This window comes from Ambystoma mexicanum, chromosome 5p, assembly GCF_040938575.1.
Source record: "Ambystoma mexicanum isolate Mex_15411 chromosome 5p, UKY_AmexF1_1, whole genome shotgun sequence".
Taxonomy (NCBI): domain Eukaryota; kingdom Metazoa; phylum Chordata; class Amphibia; order Caudata; family Ambystomatidae; genus Ambystoma; species Ambystoma mexicanum.
The window spans coordinates 1,072,417,333-1,072,438,289 of record NC_090930.1 but is presented as its reverse complement, the minus strand read 5'-3'; positions in this window follow the sequence as shown (position 1 = coordinate 1,072,438,289).

Genomic DNA, 20,957 nt, shown 5'->3' with positions numbered 1-20,957 from the left:
CAAGAGTAAATTAGAGTCCACCCAAATGTGAGGAGAGATTTAATTATTGTTCATAATTTACTGTGTGAGTCCAGATATTATGTGAAGGCAGATCGTGCAATTATTTTTATAGCAGTTTTATGGACCCACAAATCTATGCTGGTTTTTGCCCTGGGATTATGTGTGAGTGCAACACAAAAGATGAATAGCTGGAAGATTTTGAATTGATAAAATCCTTTGGCATTGCTCTAGGCAACCAACTAGACCACCTATTTCAACCTGCCATGCCATTGCAGGAGAGGAAAGAACATATGTCTCACCCCAGAAGAAGCAGTCCAACCTGAATTGCTAGGTCACATCCTTGTGCGCAAGACCACAAGCAACCCTAGACATATTTCAGCCTCATTTGTCATTGTCAATGAGGTGTATCTTGGGTCTCTAGGCACAGAAGTCTTGAGACCCATGTCTTGGCGTACCCATCCCCCTCAGGGTGACATTAGCAAAATTGAAGATCGGTGGCTAGAAGGTTTTGAATTAGCCACAACCTCTGAATGGCTCTCGGTGACCCAGCATACCCTCATGTTTCAGCCTACCAGGCAAATATGGAAAGACTATATGAAATCAAACTTGTTCTGACACTAACAGGGGCAGTCCAGCCTGAAGCTCTAGGTCAGTCTCTTCTGCAAAAGACCACAAGCAATGCCATATGTGCTGCAGCGTCATTGGGCATCATCAGTGAGGTGTAACCTGGGCCTCCATGCACAGCAGTTTTGGGACCCATGTCTAGGCATAACGACCCACTCGCAGTGACACTAGCAACACTGCAGATTGAAGATTGAAGGGTGGAAGGTTTGGAATACATTATAACCTATGGAATGACTCTATCAAAAATTGCAGACCATGGTTTCCATCACATCAAAGGAAAGTGTGAGGGGCAAGTAGCCATTTGCCAAAATTGACACTGTGGGCTAGCTATTAGTACCCGGATTATTATATAAAATATATTACCCATTCAAAGGGTCACCATTGTCCAACATATGAAGTTCCATGCCATATGGTTCTCCCTACCACAAGGTTCATCAGCCTCTAATGTGCAGACGTGCTCTAACCTTTTGCTGTAACCTTGTAAACAAGTCTAATGTTGGGTGCTGAGTTCTTGCTCTTAAGAATGCCTCACTAACCAGGAAAATCACTACCTTAGACAATCTGTTAGTATCCTTTCATTCAATTGTGTACTCCATTTTAAGGAAAGAATTTAGGCAAAAAGTGCATATACCAGATTGGTCATCAATGGATTTGGGGATGAAAATAATATATGAGATCAAAGGACCAGAAGGATGAAAACATTGCCTGTCGCTGTAGTTGTCGGGTGTGGGTGGGTGGAGGGTGCAAAAGGTCTTTATAAGATCTGTGCAATTCAGCAAGTAGGTCATCTGCATCAATCAAGACACCCTTGTACCAAGGAGTTAGAGGTTTCAAGATCTTCCTTAAAATTACTCTGATATCACTCCATGAACTCCTTCATATTACCATCCTTACTGGTTAGCATATAATAATTGGGGCTATAATAGCTGTGTTCTTGGCATGCTTTACCTGTAGATACCCCACTAGAATCTGCCCACTCTATTCATTACTCTAAGCTTTGTGTCTTTCCAACTGCTATAAGGCTCTTTGACATTCATGCATTATACATATTGCACAGTATTTGGAGATGTTTCTAGTCTGACAGTGATTTTAATGTGGCAAAGAGTCATTCAACCGTAGCAATATGTGTTTTCATTAGAATGTCTTTGGAGTACAACATGTTATGTTCCCAGTTAGTACCATGTGAGTTATCCTTGGTATTATTAATATAGAATACCTCTACAACAGCCCCCCTTTCTAAGAAGGAGGATGTAGGTTTGATATTGAGAATGGACTTCTATTGCATCTAGTGTGTTTGTCCTTAGGTCAAACGGTACTAAGTTGTAGTGCAATTGCAGCACATTCTGCAATGCTGAAGGCTGGATTTCTGCATTCCCAAATCCATTAACTAATATCTGCAACACCAAAATATAGTCTATTCTTGATTGAGTTGTGTTTGGTGATGATTAGAAGTAAAATGTTTAGCTATAAAGATATGAAGCCCCCATGGGTCAAACAATTTAGTATCTTTTAAGAATGGTTTAAATGATGCTTAAGATCTGGGTGGTATGGCTATTCACAGCACAAAGAAGCCAAAAAGATTATCCAATCTGAATATGAATGGATCATAGGAAAATCCCAAATCCTAGAATCTATTCTTTTTAATAAAGTGGCTCATTACGGAATGGGATATATCATTGTGGGGCCCCTATCATGTATTGTTGTTTCTATCTAAAACAGAGGCCACAGTGTCTTTGGTACAGCATGATTCATTCTCCTCCTCTTCTCAGTAGCAGTAGTGCCCATCACCAGTACTTCATCTATACCATTCAGCCTACATGCTTATTTCTTAGAAAGATGGGACTTGTAAGGAACTCATGGTGGCACCAGTAAAGACAGAGTCAAGTGATCACAGTTCAAGGGTGTTTATTAAACTGCAAAGGTAGGTTGGAAAAACGCCTAATCTAAAACTAAATCTGAGATGGGAGCAAGCTTTGACCATCAAATAATAATAAATCAGTACTAGTGGTGTATTGTCAAATAAAAGTGCCTATACTAAGAAAAACCTATTGCCAATCCTTACGCTAAATACAAAAGAAGTGTGGGATAATGTTCATAAGAAAGAAGAAAGTGTTTACCAATAATAAGTCAGGATATGGTGGTCGAGGTCTCCCTTCCCCACGTTTTAATCTCAGGACAAGGTAGGATTCCGGAGCACAGCACACGCTCGAGTTTTCCCAGCAAGAGCCAACAGTTCTGCTTTCAGGTATCAGTGCCTTCAGTGGTTAAGTCTCTTTTCTACAAAAGTATCTTGCCACTGTGGGCCTGATGTATTCATAATAATAAACAAAAGTTATTTTCTGCTTGCTTGTTGGGTGATGCCTGTCACCCTTGGATCCCCCTCTTCCGGGCTCAGATCCCTAGAAAGTTCCTTAATGATACCAGGACCTCCGGTAGCTATGTCTTCTTGCTTTCGAGGGCCTGACAGGCTCAAAGTGTCAGAACAAAGATTCAACAAAAAATTCTAGAGTTCTTCTCTGGTTTTACTTGGGTGATAGTTCTTCACCCATGGGTTCCCCCTCTTCCGGGCTCAGACCCCTCTCGAATATCAGCTTCTCTGTGTCGGGTCAACTCTGACATGGCATGCATTCAAAGGCTTTCCCTCTTGTAAAGTTCTTTGTTGTATTCATGGGTCGGTGGGAGTTGGATTCTCACCCTTGGATTCCCCTCTTATGGGCTTAGATCCGACTTGACTTTTCGCCTCCCTCGATCACGTTCACTATTGTTTTCAATGCATTTTTGTTGGTGACATTCACAAACCTTAATGTCTTTTGAAATAGTTCACTGTGGACATCCCTCGGCCGGGTTCACACTTGTCAGCACACTGTATTTCAGGACTTTAGACTTTATCGGCATCCCTCTTTCAGGTTCACTCTTGCCAATCTTGTCAATTGTGCCTTTCTCATTCACCTCTTATGACGCGGGTTTCACTTCCCTTAGCTTCACAATCATCTGTCGGTCAAAGACTTTTCACTGTACAGAGGATTTTACAAGACCCTTGTATGACCACTTTGACCCCCTTCTAACCTTTCCCAAGGCCTTCTAGTAATGGTAGTTTCAACAATCGGGTAATCAGCCAGAGTTTCCTGAGTGAGCACCCACCTGGTGCCATACTCCTCTGTTGCTGGTTTCCCCCCTTTCTGATATCCAGAGTTCTTTGTAACCTTGCACAGTTCAATTAGCTGTTTGCTACTTTTGGTTCAACACAGTTCGGTTCCTTTATCGGCTCTCCCCTCGACTCAATGGCTGTGATGAACCGCTTGGCTTTCTTCTCTATGTAGTCAAGGCTAGTACCATGGAGACAAGTGTCTCTCGCCGGCTTGGTTATCAGTGAAGGAGGGTCCCGTTTAAAATTGACATCTGCTGCAGCACACGCTGGCTATTGTTCGTGGTCTTAGGATTCCCTCTGCAGAGGTTTCACAGGCCTTGATCGGAAAGGGCAAGGTCGCTTCTCTCCTTGTCACCGTCCTGGTTTGCATGTCTTTCTCCTCCTCTTGAACTGCTGTGCTGAGTTAGCTCTCATGTATTGTGGTCTGTCTTGCTCGTATTCTGCTCTCCTGCTTCACCTTTTATGCCTGTGGGGAAGGGAAAGGACTGTCAGGTGTGTCTGATTCTGGTCAATTGCCTGACTCTGCCTGATCCTTGTGTTGGGACAAGTCAGGTAGAGGGCACTGGTGTTTGTCCGTCATCTTTGTCGGTGTGCAAAAGTGTTCAGGTTGGAAAAGGAGTTCTTGAGTATCCTACGGGATAGGATGGAGAAAAGTTGTTAAATGGGATTATAGCCCTTGTACTAGGGGGTTGTATACATTCAGAAGAGTGAGACTGGTAGGGGTTGTGGAATGAACAAAAATGACCAGAGTTTTTATCGTGACCTGAACAGGGGGGTTTGTGGGAATGGTAGTGTGTTGTCAACACAGTATACTGGGGTTTCTGGTAAGAATAATCAAAGGCATGTGAAGAAGAATGACTGGGAATATTCAGGTAGAAAAGAGGGAAACAGTGATTCTGGGGAATGTGGTTTCTAAGTGCAACAGGGTCTCTAATGGATTCATCAGATGCAGAGCGGATGGTGGATTCTCAAAAGGAGATTCATTGGGTGGGAGTTTGAGTTGATACAGCCCATAAAAGCCTTGAGGCAGGGCCGGTGCTATCACTAGGCAAGGTTAGGAGCTTGCCTTTATGTGGAAAAGTTAGAGCAGCAAAATGCTGCTTTAACACCTCCACACTAATTGTATACTAACTGCCTTGCCTGTGATAGCACTGGCCCTGACTGACTGCAGGCTGGGGCTGGCTGCAGCAGCAGCAGACTAGGCGCCGCTGCTACGCCACGAAGGCTGGCGTCGGGCCAGGGTCACGAGTGGCATGGGCGTGGCAGTGCTGGCACGGTCCGGCACCTGTGCATTTGCACTCCACGTGGCAGCAAATGAACGAAGCACCATACGATACGTGCCCCCTCGAGTCTTGACTGATCGTCATGATGGTCATGGTGTGAGTCTATCAGGGAATGCTGCACTGCACTGTGCAGCCTGGCTGAGCCCCCTGCCCTGAGCCTGTTAACTTATTGGTCCATCAGACTTGTCCTGTCGCGCAGGCCACCCATCCTGGATGCGGTGGCCCCTGCTGTGCTGTGAGAGCAGCCCTGGTGCTGGGCACTGCCTGTACTGGAGCATGTGCTGAGAAGAGTCCATCCGGCGTCACGCAGGTGTTGACACCACGCTAATTGTATACTGCCTTGCCTTGATAGGGTCAACCCTGCTTCCTTCGCAAACTCCCTCCTCCTCTTCAAATCTGTCTAGCAGGAACTGGTACCTGCGTTAACATGTGTGCTCTGCTGTTCTGCGCGTGCAACACTAGGAGACTGACACTGTGCAGATTGCATGCTTGTGTGTGCCCTGTGTCTCCTTCACACTCCACTACACGAAAGTCAGTGTTTCCCCTGCAAACACCTTTAAAACATAGTTTGGGTTGCATGCCCATTTGTACCTTTAATCTAAAAGCACTGACTATAACAGTGGAAAATAGCACAGAGTGTGGGCAAAGGTGCGTGAATGCAATATATTATGCATTAACTTAGCTCACTTCGTTAACACACCTGCTGTAGACGCCCCGCCTGTGTGCAGTGCAAACCCTTCAGGTCAATGGCACTAATGCAAGCAGGACCGACTCCACCTTTCAACCTTCCAAGGTCAATCGTTAGCATGGCGGCCATTTCCTTCCTTTGGGCAACATTTGTTCTTGACAGAGCCAGGACCTCGAATAATGTAGCCAGTCCCCCATGCTACCAATTTAGGGATTCGGAATATAGCTTTTCAATGCATCCCGGGGAGGTGGAGGCAAGAATTCACGGAATGCCCCATGTGGAAATAAATACGGGATGTTTACTGAGACCCTGGAATGCAGGCAATCCCAGTGTCCTTGCAGGTCGCGGAGTCTTCCTGATTCTTGGACATTGTTTTAGTGATTACATCAAATGCGAGGAACATGGGCGGGGCCGAGTTGCCCCATCTGCCTTTGTGGGACACTTGTGTCCATTTGAGCTTGCAGTCCATTGACTACCTAAGGCCATGCTAATCCATATGGCCAGCCATTCCCACCCACTTCCAGCCCAAAATGTATCCACTCCTGGGATGTCTTTGAGCTCGCTTTACTCAAGCCAATAGCCCCATATCGCACAAGGTCAATTCAGAGTCAGCCCTCTGCCCCATCAGTCAGGCTGCACCAACAGCAAAAGATGTTTTGAGTAAGTGCAGTTCATTACTGCTCGGTCATAGATCTGCTCAAGTAGGTCACTTTAAAATACAGTTGTTGCTTAAAAAAGAAAAAACGGAGTTGGGGGCTGTGAGGGGTGCTGGGTCATCACACTTCCTCTAGTACTGGAGTGCAAGGTAACCTAGTTAAGGGAACATCATGACACTAATTTATTTATTTTTACTTATTTTATTGGTCTTTTATACAGCGCGTATAAACAGGTGGAGTGCTTCAAAGCGCTTCAAGGCGGAAAGGGAACAAGGAAATACAGTAATCACTCTTAGGCCTTGAAGTTTCCGAGTGATTAACAGAAAAACTAGCATACTCGGCCTGACAGCATTTCACCTAGTGCAAGTGCATGACGTGTTACAGTAGCGACCAAGCTAGGGAGAAGGGATACAAAAGGGGGGGAGGGGAGGGGACAGGACAGCATGCAGTGATTATCATGAATACCAAAATAACTAATACCATTATAACAAACCTGAGCTTCATAAGAGGAACCATGTAGGAGTTGAAAAGCAATAGTGATAGGGATGAGCCTTGTGGAATACCACATTTGAGCATATGTGAGGTTGAGCTAAAAGAGGGCAGCCAGGATGTGTCTGTTGGTTCGGTCAGCAAGGATTGAATCCATTGTAGCACAATGTTGCATTCCGCTATTTCTTCTATTCGTATGATGACGGTTGCATGGCTAACTATTTCAAAAGCCACTGAAAGGTCTAATAGTATCAGTGTGGAGGTGGAGGTGGAGGTGGTGTTGGAGTCTGAGTTCATTTTTAGGTCAGATGGTGAGTAGTGCTGATTCAGACCCAGTAGATGGTTGGTGTACAAGTGTGTTGGGATTTGTCCATATACATGTTTCTGGGAGTTTGGCTGGTTAAAGGCTGTTTGCTATTGGCTGGTAGTTGGTAGGATTTGGTGCTTCCTGTGGGATCTTTGAGAAGGGTCTAATGTAGGAAGTAATGAAGATTCTGGGGATGGTTCCTGTTTTCAGTGAAAGATTCATGAGCTTGCAGAAACATTGTGCAGGCCTTCTTTTGCTAATGATGGTCTTGTAGATATCTGCTGGGCAGGGCTCTGCTCGGGATCTGGCTTTGTTCCTTTCCTTCACCAATTTAGTAAAGTCTTCTGTTGAGATCGCTGCAAAATAGGTCAGCATTGTGGGTGCTTCTAGGCATGCGTTGTTGGTGATATCGTTGCTTATATCCTTGGGCTGAGTAATAATGCCTTACTGGATTTTTATGACTTCGTTTTTAAAGTTGTTTGCACAGACTTCATAGAGTTTTTGCAGGGGCGTAGGGATGTTATTGCATGATGTCAGGTTTCTTAACTCATTAATGATGTTGAACATGTATTTCTGTGTATTGCTTGCTTTTGAGATTCATTTGGCATAGTGTATTTTATTTCCTTTTAGGATTTCCTCTTTGTAGAGTCGCATCTGTTTTTGGTGTGTGATTTAGTCCTGTTTTTTTTTCTCCATGCTTGTTGTAATTTCCAGTTTGTTTTCTGCAAAGCTCGGAGGTGAAGGGTAAACCATATTGCAGGCAATTTCTTTTTTGGCGGTAATGAGGTTTTACAGTGCTACATCCCCTGTGCCTCTACTAACCATTTTTGGAGTATCTCCATTCTTGCTTCTGGTGGCAGTATGACCAGGAGATACTTGTGTGTTTTTTTGCATTCCTATATGGTGCTGGGATCCACTGTGTTGAGGGATTTCCAGTTTATTTTCTTGACTGGAGCTAGATTTTTGTACTCGCAGAGCTAACTTACTCTAGAGTTTGAATCACAAAAGGAATCAAAAGGTGGTCACTCCAAAAAATGTAACTAGGGAAGTAGTTGCAGTAATGCTTTCTTTGCAGAATATTGTTTCCAATGTATGTCTGGCAGCATGTGTCCTAACGTTTAAATCAGCAAACATAGACCAGCTCCCTATTAGAACAAACTTCTGAACCCACACACACAATAAACTAATGGGGAATTACAATAGAAGTCAACATAAATTTGGATTTCTTGATTCAAAGAGTGGAATCTATCATAGAAGTTGGTTATTCAGTTTTTAGTAACATAACAGTTAAGATCATTACCAGGTTGGTACATGAAAGAACCACTTTGTCAAACTGACCTAAGAGTAATACTAGGAAAGGTAAAACATTATAGTGTATGCATGGGTTAGAATGTGTAAACCCAGCTCGATGTGTATCTGGGCTTAAGCATGGGCTATAATAATGTTTTTTTGACACAGTGCAATGTATATCCTCATGAGAAAATACATAACTCCTTTGATTTGTGTATAAGAGGTAGATATATGATTAATAACAATACTATAAGAGGCAGTCACTTTATTAGACTATACAATAATTGGTTTAAGTGCATGAAAGTCATTTGATTGCAATCTTACGGCATTTCACAGATCTGTCTTTACCTTAATAGAATGAATAAAAGATCATTATGGTGTCCATTCATCTTAACTATCTTAATTCATGTCCTTAAGCAAAGAAAGAAACATGGGACAAATAAAAACAATGTGATTAAATAATAATAAAAAATATATGTTTACACGTGTGACATCATCAGTGTCACTATGTGATGACATCACAGGTGTGACACGGCACGCAAATATAAATGACAGCCATTTAGAGGGCGCGCATGTTACTCTTTTTGAAACTCAGTGGTGCAAATCCCCAAACCTGATTTCTTCCAATTTTCATATGACAATTAAGTTGAGAACAAATATGGGACAGATTGGCACCATAGATGATGCCTCAAAATGGAACTTTGACTAAAAGTAGGTTGATTTATTTGCAGAAAAACAAGAATCCTGAATCCGACAATGAGGGAGACATCAACCCTCTATTCATTTACCAGATGTCCACAATTTGATCTCCAAATGAGGTTAGTGGATTAATGTTATGCTTTTAGGCATTGATTGTAAATTTCGTTCAGTGCATTTAAGTAATATAACGGTCATTATTAGAAAAATGACAACATGTCTTTATCTAAAGACTTAGCTCTATTTACTTTTAGAACAGAAGAGCCACATAATTCAAGGAAACACCGAGGAGCTCCATGCATTAGTCACTGCCAGTTGTACTGCGGAGTGAAATAAAAGTGAGGTGAGGGAATATTAGAACCAAGTCTGGTCACGAAGTCAGAAATTGTATAGAACACAATCACTTAGCAAGGAATCTGTATTCACAGTTCACAGTCTTGACACAATAGTGAATGCAAGAACCCCATCATGCAAAGGATGCAGGTAAGATGGAGTTGTATAAGAATCTTTGGCTGTCCTTACACATCCAGGTTCTTTGAAGTCTCCTTTACTTTCCTCTGAATATGATTATTTAATGTATAACAGGAACAACAACTCCACAAACGAGTGATTAGAAAACCAACATAATTGTGTCTTTCGGAGGACTCCGGAAATCACAATGTATTTGTTCTAAGATGTACTCATATTATGTAAACAGTATGCAACTGCGTTAACCATTCATTGAGCAATCGAAATGTATTTACACAGACACATTTTATGAAAACTTCCTCTAATGAAGGGAGATATTCTCGAAACGCGTTGGGACCCTTTTTTCAGTACTATATTAAAAAAAAACGTTTTTGCACAAACTAATATTTGTGAATGAATGTATATGTTTCTTTACCTAAAAGCTATTACTTTTTTCTCTTTAAATACAAACAATAATTAATGAATATATATGTGACATCATTTGGCATTTAGCCCAAGATATTGTGCATGGGATGGTAAATCCCCATTTTGGGAACTCACAAAACTACATGTATATACAGTGTCTATGTGCCAGGACTGTCCTTTCTCCCCCACATCTAGATCTCTGACAAACCTACTACCTATAAGGGACTCTTTAATATAATACCTAACTATCTTTTAACCAAGGGTGCCCAGAGTGCAATATATGAAGCATTCTAATTTTTACCGACAAGCTTGCCAGAACACACACACTGCCACCCCACACACAGAGTATGTCTTTCTCAGAAATTAGTGCTCTCACCACTTAATCAGCAAGTACAGTCGCCTTTAGTGAGGATGAGGCTACTGGAATTTTAGGACTAATCTCGGACATAGATCAAGAGAACACTCCAGATGAAAACCCAAATTGGTTATTTTCAAAATTGGAAAGACTAATTATGAGCGAAATATCCCATAAATTTCATACAACTACATTGGCTCAATACTATAAGGCGCATAGAATCCCTCAGGGACTAAGGGTATATTTCCGGCCAACCATATGTAAAGAAAAACAAAAATGTGTAAAACAATGGGAGCACATTTTAAATAAGTGCTCATTGGACCTGATATTTCTCACTATAGAGGAACTATCAAAATCACTTATCAAAATCCTCCAAGAAATAGATGAAATCAAAGAACAGCTAGTGACATAACAATCCTGAGAAGATCTGAATAAAATCTTGGAAGACACAAATCGAACTTTGGACTCTTACCGTAAAGATATAGAGCAGGGAAAAATTAGAAAATTCTGTAGAGATACTCTTGACTATGCCCGCAATATAGTCTATGCATGGAAAGAGTTTTATAATAACATCAGGTCAGGACCTAAAGGACAATCAAGACCAACAACACTGAGTGGCAACACAGACAGTAGCAACGTTACAAGTGGGGATGGTGAAAACATTACAAATACAACGACAATCACTGTGACCAACACAGAGGAGATACCAACAGGAACAGGAAATGGAAGTGCCCCCGTCACCACCACAGGAACCTGCTCCCTTTTTAGGCAGAGGAAGACCAGAAGAGGGCAAAAGTAAACAGAGGACAAGGAACAAGTAACAAAGTCAATAGTAATCAACATGTCATCCAAGCAGTTTAGCAAAACACAGTTGGACACTTTGAATCTAGGTTTATCTTTAATTCCTGTAAACAGCAGTACCAGTTTTGAAGAAGAAATACATTTGTTCAAACGTGTGAGGAAAATGCAGCCCAAAGTATTTTTTGAGACATTACCAGACACGCAAAAACAGATCAAGGTCTTTTGACTTCATAGAGATGAAAAAAAAAAGCTAATTTCATCCACAGGTTAATCATCCTGTAATTGACATGTTCAAAATTAAGACCACAAAAGATCTGAAAAAGAACCATCACAGTGCACATACAAGGGGCAATGTGAGAAAGAGCTAAGCACTTATCCTAAAGGAACTAGCAGAAGACACCACAATAACTATGAAGCTAGCAGGCAAGGAGGAGCTCTAGTTATAATGGACACACAGCTGTATTATCAAGGTTGCATGAGATTGCTACAGGACCAGAGGACCTACTTGGAGTTGGAACAAGATCCTACAAATATGATAAAACAATTTCAGATATGAGGGAACATTCTACTTACAAATCTATGACACCTCAATGAGTTCATCTGTGGCCCCAACATATGTGAACATATTTATGTTCCACTTTGAGAAGACCCATATATTACATAAGGATCACTGGTGCTCCAAAATAATATACCGGAGAAGATGCATCAATTATGTTTTGGCTATTTGGGAAGGAACACACCTGAAACAGACACATTTTTTGGAATACCTTAACCAATGCCATGAACAAATCAAGTGTACCATGGAGGTAGGAGAACCCAGTCTACACTTCCTGGATGTATGGATTACTTGCAGAGAAGGGATTCTGGTAATAAGAATCTACAGAAAGCGAATGGATGTGAATGATATGATATAATATGATATGATAGTTTATTTATATAGCGCCTATACACAATGTGTTTCAAAGCACTTCAAGGCAAGGGAGGGAACAAGGGAAAATACAATGACATTCTTACAGGCCATGAACAGTAAGGATGTGAAATTAACTATCTTACTCGGCATGACGACATTTCAGATAGTGCAAGAGCTAAGACATAGATAAGGAAGGGAGGGGGAGAGTGGGAAGGAAATGGAAACAGACAGGCGACTACCATACTAGGCTTGATGACATTTCTGGTAGAGCCGGAGAAAAACAAGAGGTGAGGGAGAGGGGTGCAGAAAGGTAGGGGAGGAACAAAACAAGCGACTATCATACTAGGCCTGACGACATTTCAGATAGTGCTGGAGGGGTTGTGGGGAGGAAAAAAACAGTAAGGGAAGGGGGGGAGACAGACAAGGCTGCTATCATACTAGGTCCAGGGACAATTCTGATAGAGTAAGTGCATAGAAGAAGGTAAGGAGAGGAGATAAGAAAAGGGAGAAGGGAAAAGAGGAGAGAACAGAGAGTTAGCAGTCAAAAGAGTGGAGAAGCAAGAGGGGAGACTGAATACAATGCAGAAGTCAGTAGTAACACATAATGTTGCAAGCCAGGATGCAAGATTAAGATGGGAACAGCATGATTCAGGGCCACCATGAGTACAAGATGCAAAGGAAGTCCAGCATGAGAGTTGAGAAAGGGTGACGCACATTGAATGAATGAGGTCCATAAAAGTAAAATCCAGCATTGGCCACAAGACTGTGATGGTGAAACCAGAATTTATCAGGACAGACTCCTGCAGAAGTAGGCTTGAGGGCGCAGGGTAGAAGAATCAAGCAAAAAGGGCAACACCTGTGTGCAAGAATGGTGGGGGCACAAGGGAACATCGGGGGGGACCAGAGGGGGTGTGGATGGCCTATGGGGACAGAGGGAGGCACACATGTTGGTGCATGCTTACCTGCAGTCTGAGCAGGGGGTTGGGTCGGGCCCTGGGTACCTTACACTATAGCAGCTATCACCCTTCACATCTAAAGGAAAGCCTACCATATAGTCAGTTTCTTAGACTCAAACGTATAGTCTCCAGTACTGAGACACTCCAAAAAGAGTATGATCTAATGTCAGAAAGGTTCCAGGAATCGGGATACCCACCAGAAATAATGCAGACAGCAGCAGCCCGAGCAGAAACACATCAAACAAAAGACCTATTGAAACCTGGTCCAAAAAGGGAAAGTAACAAACTAATACATAAGTTGAAGTATTCAGCTCAAAGTTATCAACTGTCAAAGATATTAAAAAGAATTGTAACGTGGTCCAACTAGGCCCCAAACTGCATGGTGTCTTTCCAGACCGCTGATGATGTCTTACAAAATAGGAAAAAACTTCAGGGACACATTGATCCGAGCAGAAGAATTTAAGAAAACGGCACAGGGACTACTACACAAACCCAAACCAGGCACCCTTCTTTGTCTTAACGGCCAACACTATTCAAACATTCCCTGGGGAGACCACACTAGACATCTGAATACAGGCAAAAAAATAACACTCTGGAACTTTGCAACACGTGATAAAAAAGATGCAATATATGCCTTAAAACGCCCATGTGGTAAATATTACATAGGCCAGACTACTTACAAGGTTAAAGGAAAGATGAACGGAACACACATCAAATATCAGTACTGCAAATAACAAGTCACCAGTGTACAGACACTTCCATGAAAACAGACACACAGTTGAACAAATTAAATGTGTAGTTTTAGAGCTTGTACACCCTCTGCCTAGAGGCGAAGAAAGCAACAAAACATTGTCTCAATGAGAATTGTTTGGATCCATCATCTGGGCGCAATAGCCCCATTAGGTATGAATGAAGACTTCTATTTGGGACTTTTCTATGAAAACTGTGAGATCATTTAGATCTTAGACCACAGAGTTCTAAAGATTAAATCAGCTAACCTAGACCAGCTCCCTATTTAGAACAAACTTCTAAACCCACCAACACAATTAACTAATGGGTAATTACAATAGAAGTCAACATACATCTGGATTTCTAGCTCCAAAGAGTGGAATCTATCACATGGATATTTTACCCTAAGATATCATGACTATGAAGGCCATTTACTGGACTGTATGTTGAAAGGACAAGTGAATTGCACACTCTTCTGAGTAAGATAAAGAAGATGAATAGTCATGGAATTAATGATGTATGTAGAAACAGTGTGCGTAGACATTAGAATGTACACTCCTAGGAGCTAGGACTAATCTGAGACCTTGATAAGTTGCTATATTGAAAACTCTGTATTACATTATTGAGATATTTTGTTAATACCAAGGAGAATTGTAATTGCCTGAACTCAGGAGCTCCATAGACTGTTAGTTATTCAATTTTTGGTAACATAACACTTAAGATCATTGCCAGGTTGGTACATGCAAGAAGCACCTTGTCACACTACCCTTAGAGTAAGTCTATGGGCCTCATTATGACTCCAGCGGTAGCCGTGCTGGTAAAACCGTCACGGCTGCTGCTAGAGTCATTTTTTTTCCGGCACCCGGGATTGGCAATTACCGGGGCATTGCAGCCCCAGCGAACCCGGAAATTGCCCATCCCGGGCGATGGAAAATATTACTCCCCATTCTCATTGAGTCCCGTTGGATTCAATGGGAATGGGGAGGTCGGATGCACCGGCACCATTCGTGAATGTTGCCGGTGCATCCGACATGGTCTGCTCGCGGGTGCCGGCCCGCCCGCCAAGTCAGACCTGGTGGGCGAAAAGGCACCCGTTCGTAGACCTCGTGGTTTTCCGGTCCGGTGACAACGGTACCAGCAAGCTTACCGGTACCATTGTTACTGGACTGGCAAACATATAATGAGGCCCTATGCATGGGTTAGAATTTGTAGACCCAGTTTAACATATATCTTGGCTTAAGCGTGGGCTATAATAATAATATTTTGACACAGTACAATGTATATCCTCATGAGAAAATACATAACTCCCTCGATTTGTGTATGAGAGGTAGACCTATTATTTATAACAAGGCTAGGCGAGGGAGTCAATTTATTAGACTATACAATGATTGGTTTAAGTGGATGCAAGACATTTGATTTCAATCTTATGGCATTTCAGAGATCTGCCCTTACTGTAACAGATTAAATACAAGACCGTTGTGGTGGCCAATCATTTTAACTTACTTAATCCATGTTGTCCTTAAGCATAGAAAGACACATGGGACAAATATATAAACAATGTGATTAAATAAAAATATAAAAAATGTATTTTTACACGTGTGATGTCACGTCGGTGACACGGCACGCAAATTCAAATGCCGGCCATTTTGAGGGAGCGCAAGTTACTCTTTTTGAAACTCGGCGGCGGCTAATCCCCAGACCTGATTTCTTCTAAATTTCCTGTGGCACGTAATTTGAGAACAAATAGGGGACAGATTGGCACCATAGATAATGTCTCATAATGGAACCTTAGACTAAAAATAGGTTAATTCATTTTCAGAAAAAAAGCGGAAATCCTTAATGGACAAACGAGGGAGACATCATCCCTCTAGTGAACAACTAGATGTCCACAATTTGACCTCCAAATGAGGTGCGCAGATTAATTGTATGCTTTAAGGTAGTGATTATAAATGTAATTCACTGCATTTAAGAAATGAAACGGCCATTATTAGAAAAAAGACAGCATGTTTAAAGGCTTAGCTATATTTACTTTTAGACGAGAGGAGGCACATAATTCAAGGAACTACTGAGGAGCTCCATGAATTACTCACTGCCAGTTGTAATAAAAGGTCAACTAAAAGTGAGGTGAGTGAATATTAGAAACATGGCTGGTCACAAAGTCAGAAATTGTATAACACACAATCACTTAGCAAGGAATCTGTTTTCACAGGTCACGCTTTTGACACAATAGTGAATGCAAGAACCCCATCATGCAAAGGATGTAGGTAAGATATGGTTGTATAAGAATCATTGGCTGTCCTTACACATCCAGGTACTTTGAAGACTCCTTTACTTTTCTCTGATTATGATTAGTTAATTTATGATAGGAACTACAACCGTTCAAATGAGTGATTAGAAAACCAGCATAATTGTGTATTTCGTAAGACTCCGGAAATCACAAGGTATTTGTTATAAGATTACCTATGTCATATGATCTAAATAGTATGGAACTGTGTTAACCATTGATGGAGGGATGGAAATCTATTTTCAATTTTTCTGGATTATTTCTAGACAAATTTAATGAAAACTTCCCCTCATAAAGAGAGATATTCTCGGAACGCATTGGGACTTTTTTCAGTACTACATTGAAAATGTTAAAAAACGTTTTCTGCACAAACTATTTGTGAATCAATGCATATGTTTATTTACTTAAAAGCTTCTTTGTCATAAAAAAATATTCTTTTTCCTCTTAAAATACAAACAATAATTAATCAATACATATGTGAAATCATTTGGCGTTTAGACCGAGATAGTGTGCAGGGAATGGGAGTTCCCCGTTTTGGTGAACTCACAAAACTACAAGCATGTGTGATACTGGAAATGCCTTATGGAGGGAAAGGGCCACCTGTACTTGTCCTACTGCTTATGTATGTGTGCTTTCTCTTTGTTTTCTGCCACTTAACCCTGGCCCCTGCTGGTCTGGGTGCACGTGTCCCCCTCCCCCTTCCTCGCACTTCCTGTTCTGCGTACTTACTCAACCTTGAATGTTCTAGGCCCAGCAAGCCTTTCTAGCCAATCCTCCCTCTTGTCTCCCCCCTGTAGTACTGTAGTTCTTGTAGTTCCTATAGTCATGATCTGTATGTTTCCCCCTTCTGTATTTTCTCCCTCACCCTTTGTCGAGCACTTCACTAGTAGATATGCCTCTGTGCCTAGTATGCTAGTTGTTGTTGTTAGATCATTCGGAATCTTCAAGGCCTAAGAATGACAACTGTATTCCCTGGTTCCCTTCATGCCTTGAAGCGCTTTGAAGCACGTCACTTGTGTATAAGTGCTATAAAAATAAACAATTACAATTACTGAGGTCCAGCCTGGACCTCTGTCAGTGCAGCTCTTCATTTTATCTTTTGGTTAACAAAACCCATTGGATGCCCTTATGGCACCCATGGTTGGGGGTATAACCTTGTACCCTTATGTATGTTTTCAGGCACCTGTGTGTTGCTCACAGACCAGGGTATGGGCTGTTGGCAGCTACATGCTCACTTGGCAGAGCCTCTGGGTGTCCTCCATTTTTGGGATAGCCATGCCCTGTCATAGGAATCAGTGGATTCCTACATAAAGGCAAGATGGTCACTATGGCCTCTTGGCTTCTTTTGCCTTTCACCTTGGTTCCCAAAGTCCTGGGAAATTCTTTCTCTGTTCCCTTCCCCCTGAGTGGCTGTTGGGTGGAAACACCATATATGTCTCTGTTCTCTTTCTCCCTGACTGGCGGTTGGATGGAAGTACCATATATGGCTCTGGGCCTGCCTCCTGTCAGACTTACTGGAGCTTTGCCAGGGGATGTGTGTTGTGCTTACACCCTAGTTGGGGGACCTGTGTGAATGGAGTTGGGAGTCAACTCACATTCTCTGTTGTGGGTGTCTGGTTTCTGTGTGTGTGACACAATGAATGAGTCAACCTTGACTGAACGGACATGAATGCAGTGTAGACTGCTGAAAGTCTGGGTACTTACCCCAATCTACATTCTTTGTTATGGGTGTCTGGGTGGAGTGAATGGCCTGAATGCCTGTGAGCCTGATTGGCTGCCTGCATGAATACCCTTCTGCATGATTGGCTGACTGAGCCTGGCTCAGCCAGAGTGAATGGGAAACAGATGTGTATATCTGTGGACCTCTGACTTACCAATTGTTTCAGAAGCTTAAGTCAAAACTTAGCAAGAATAAGCTGTTCCTTCAGGTCCAGCTGGAGAAGTCTGCTGCTGCAATTTCTTCACTGTAATCCGAAAACTACTGTGTTCTTCCAAGGACTGATCCAGAGAGAACCTGTGAAGGAGACCACTCCCTGAGCTATGAGGGACTATCATGCAAGCTGCCGCTCTTCATCCAAAGTGCCCGGGAAGCCAATACTGTGTGTCTGCCATCTGGAGAAGGGGTTGTCGCGAGTCCTGAAGAGAAGTGCATGGACATCTTGAGTCAAAGAAGTCCATTGGTGTCGCCCAGGGTCTTTTGGTGCTTTTCGTGACCACTGAAAGCCGTTGCTGTCTACCACCCAGAAGAGGGGGTACCTTGGCATAGTGCTGCTGTACACCCGGACCTGCGAAAGTTCCAAACTGCCAAAGAACATTTCAAGGAACATCCCTGCCATCATCACCGACCACTTTTTCCCGCCTGAGGGAGTCCAGAGTTGCTGAGTGCAGAGGAAGGTCTGTCAGTGTGTTTCCCACCACCAGAAGCTATCGAAGATGTCCCGAGGGTCGAGACTTGGTGAGGGTCTGAGGTCCATTCCGAAACCCAACACCAAAAGTGACCTATGCACCTATCGTTGTCAGAAGTCATTGAAGAATCCCAGGGGTCTTATTCTCATCTGACAAGCCTTTAAGCAACCCACAGCACATTTCATCTTCACAGGACTTCTACAGTCTGAGAAATCGTTGACCGAAGGAGAGCCCCACGAAGAATAAAACTGCTGCACTTCAGAAAGAATTTGGTTCCATTTTTCTTCTTGTACTCAGCTTCCCAGTGGCTCCTTCTTCCAAGGGGGGGTCCATCCTTAGAGGGAATCATCGAGTGAAACTGAGAAACTCTGCCACTTCGCCTGCCAAGGCACCAAAGGTACTGTGTTGAGGAAGAGCATCTTCTAGCCTCAGGAGTCGTCCAGGGGTTCCAGATTTGTCTTAGATCATGTTCTCCTGTTGCTTCTCGGGTACTTTGGGGAGGTAGAACCTTTTTATTTAAAAAAGCAGAAGGTTATTGAACTATATGGGACTGGACTATAAAAGACAAGATAAGTTAAACTTTTCCCTTACCGGTTGCCAAGGTGGTGGACTCTTCACACAGATTTGTATATCTAGTTTAAAGAAAGAATTCTGCCACTGATCACAACTAACCTGCCTTTCTTCCCTATTCTATGATGATACACCTCACTTAAAAATTCACATGCCTATTTAAAACTGTCTGCAGTTAGTGCATTTCTTACTGATTTTAAGAATTATGTGGTACGACATAGAGTGTATATATTTGCCATTCGTTGAATAAGTATTTCCAAGTACTTATTCCTGGCACCGTGGGGTGAGTTGGCCTCCTCCTGAGACCCTTCTGGGCCTTCTTTTTCATTCTGGTGCCTTGATTGAGCCCACCGAGCCCTGCAGGCTTTCTCGCTGACCCGACCCATTGTATTCTGTTTTTCCCCTTCCCTACCCTCCTTCCGCCTCCCTACCCTCCCTCCTCCCCTGATTGGCTTTTACCATCTTCCGGGCTCATCCTAGTCCTCGGCAGCCCTCACGGGGCAGCCCTCACGGTTGCCACTTGTTCCTGGAGCCGTGAGGTGAGTTGGACTCCTCCTGAGACCCTTTTGGGCCTTCTTTTTCATTCTGGTGCCTTGATTGAGCCCCCCCCCAGTCCCCACGGGCTTTCTCACTGCCCAACCCCTTATATTCTGTTGTTCCCCTTCCCTTCCCTCCTCCTGCCTCCCTACCCTCCCAACTCTACTGATTGGTGGTTACCATCTTCCGGGCTCATCCTAGCCCTCGGCAGTCCTCACGGTCGCCACTTGTTCCTGGCACTGTGAAGTGAGTTGGACTCCTCCTGTGACCCTCCTGTGCCTTCTTTTTCATTTTGGTGCCTTGATTGAGCCCCCCAAACCTCTGTGGGCTTTCTCGCTGCCCCGACCCTTGTATTCTGTTTTTCCCCTTCCACACCCTCCTCCGGCCTCCCTACCCTCCCGCTTCCCCTGATTGACAGTTACCATCTTCCAGGCTCATCCTAGCCCTCGGCAGCCCTCATGGTCGCTACTTATTCTTGGCACTGTGAGGTGAGTTGGACTCCTCCCGAGACACTCCTGGGCCTTCATTTTCCTTCTGGTGCTTTGATTGAGCCCCCCACTCCCCAGCCACTGTGAGCTTTCTCGCTGCCCCAACCCCTTGTATTCTGTTTTTCCCCTTCCGTACCCTCCTCCCGACTCCCTACCCTCCCTTCTCCCCTGATTGATGGTTAGTATCTTCCAGGCTCATCCTAGCCCTCGGCAGCCCTTGCAGAAGCCACTTGTTCCTGGCGCTGTGAGTTGAGTTGGACTCCTCCTGAGACTCTCCTGGGCCTTCTTTTACATTCTGGTGCCATGGTTGAGCCCCCTAACCCCTGCTGGGTTTCTCGCTGCCCTGACCGCTTGTATTCTGTTTTTCCCCTTCCCCACCCTCCTCCCTACCCTCCCTCCTCCCCTGATTGGCAGTTACCATCTTCCGGGGTCATCCTAGCCCTCAGCAGAACTCACAGTTGCCACTTGTCCCTGGTGCCGTGAGGTGATTTGGACTCCTCCTGAGACCCTCCTGGGCCTTCTTTTTCATTCTCGTAGCTTGATTGAGTCCCCACCCCAGCCCTGTGGGCTTTCACACTGCCCCAAACCCTTGTATTCTGTTTTTCCCCTTCCCCACCCTCCTCCCGCCTCCCTACCCTCCCTCCTCCAATGGCTAATTGCTTCTCTTAACTCACCTTCTCAGGGCAGCCCTCTGCCCATGCAGCCTCCGCGGCTAAAGGCCCCCTAGGCAAAAGGTGGCTCCCACAGAGGCGGCTCCCTATTGTGTTTGCAGATGTCAGCAGGGGAAGCCAGCGGTCAGCCATCAACCAGCAGCGACTAAGTAAGGTACGAGTGGCCCGGGTCAGACATAGAGCCTTCACTCTACCC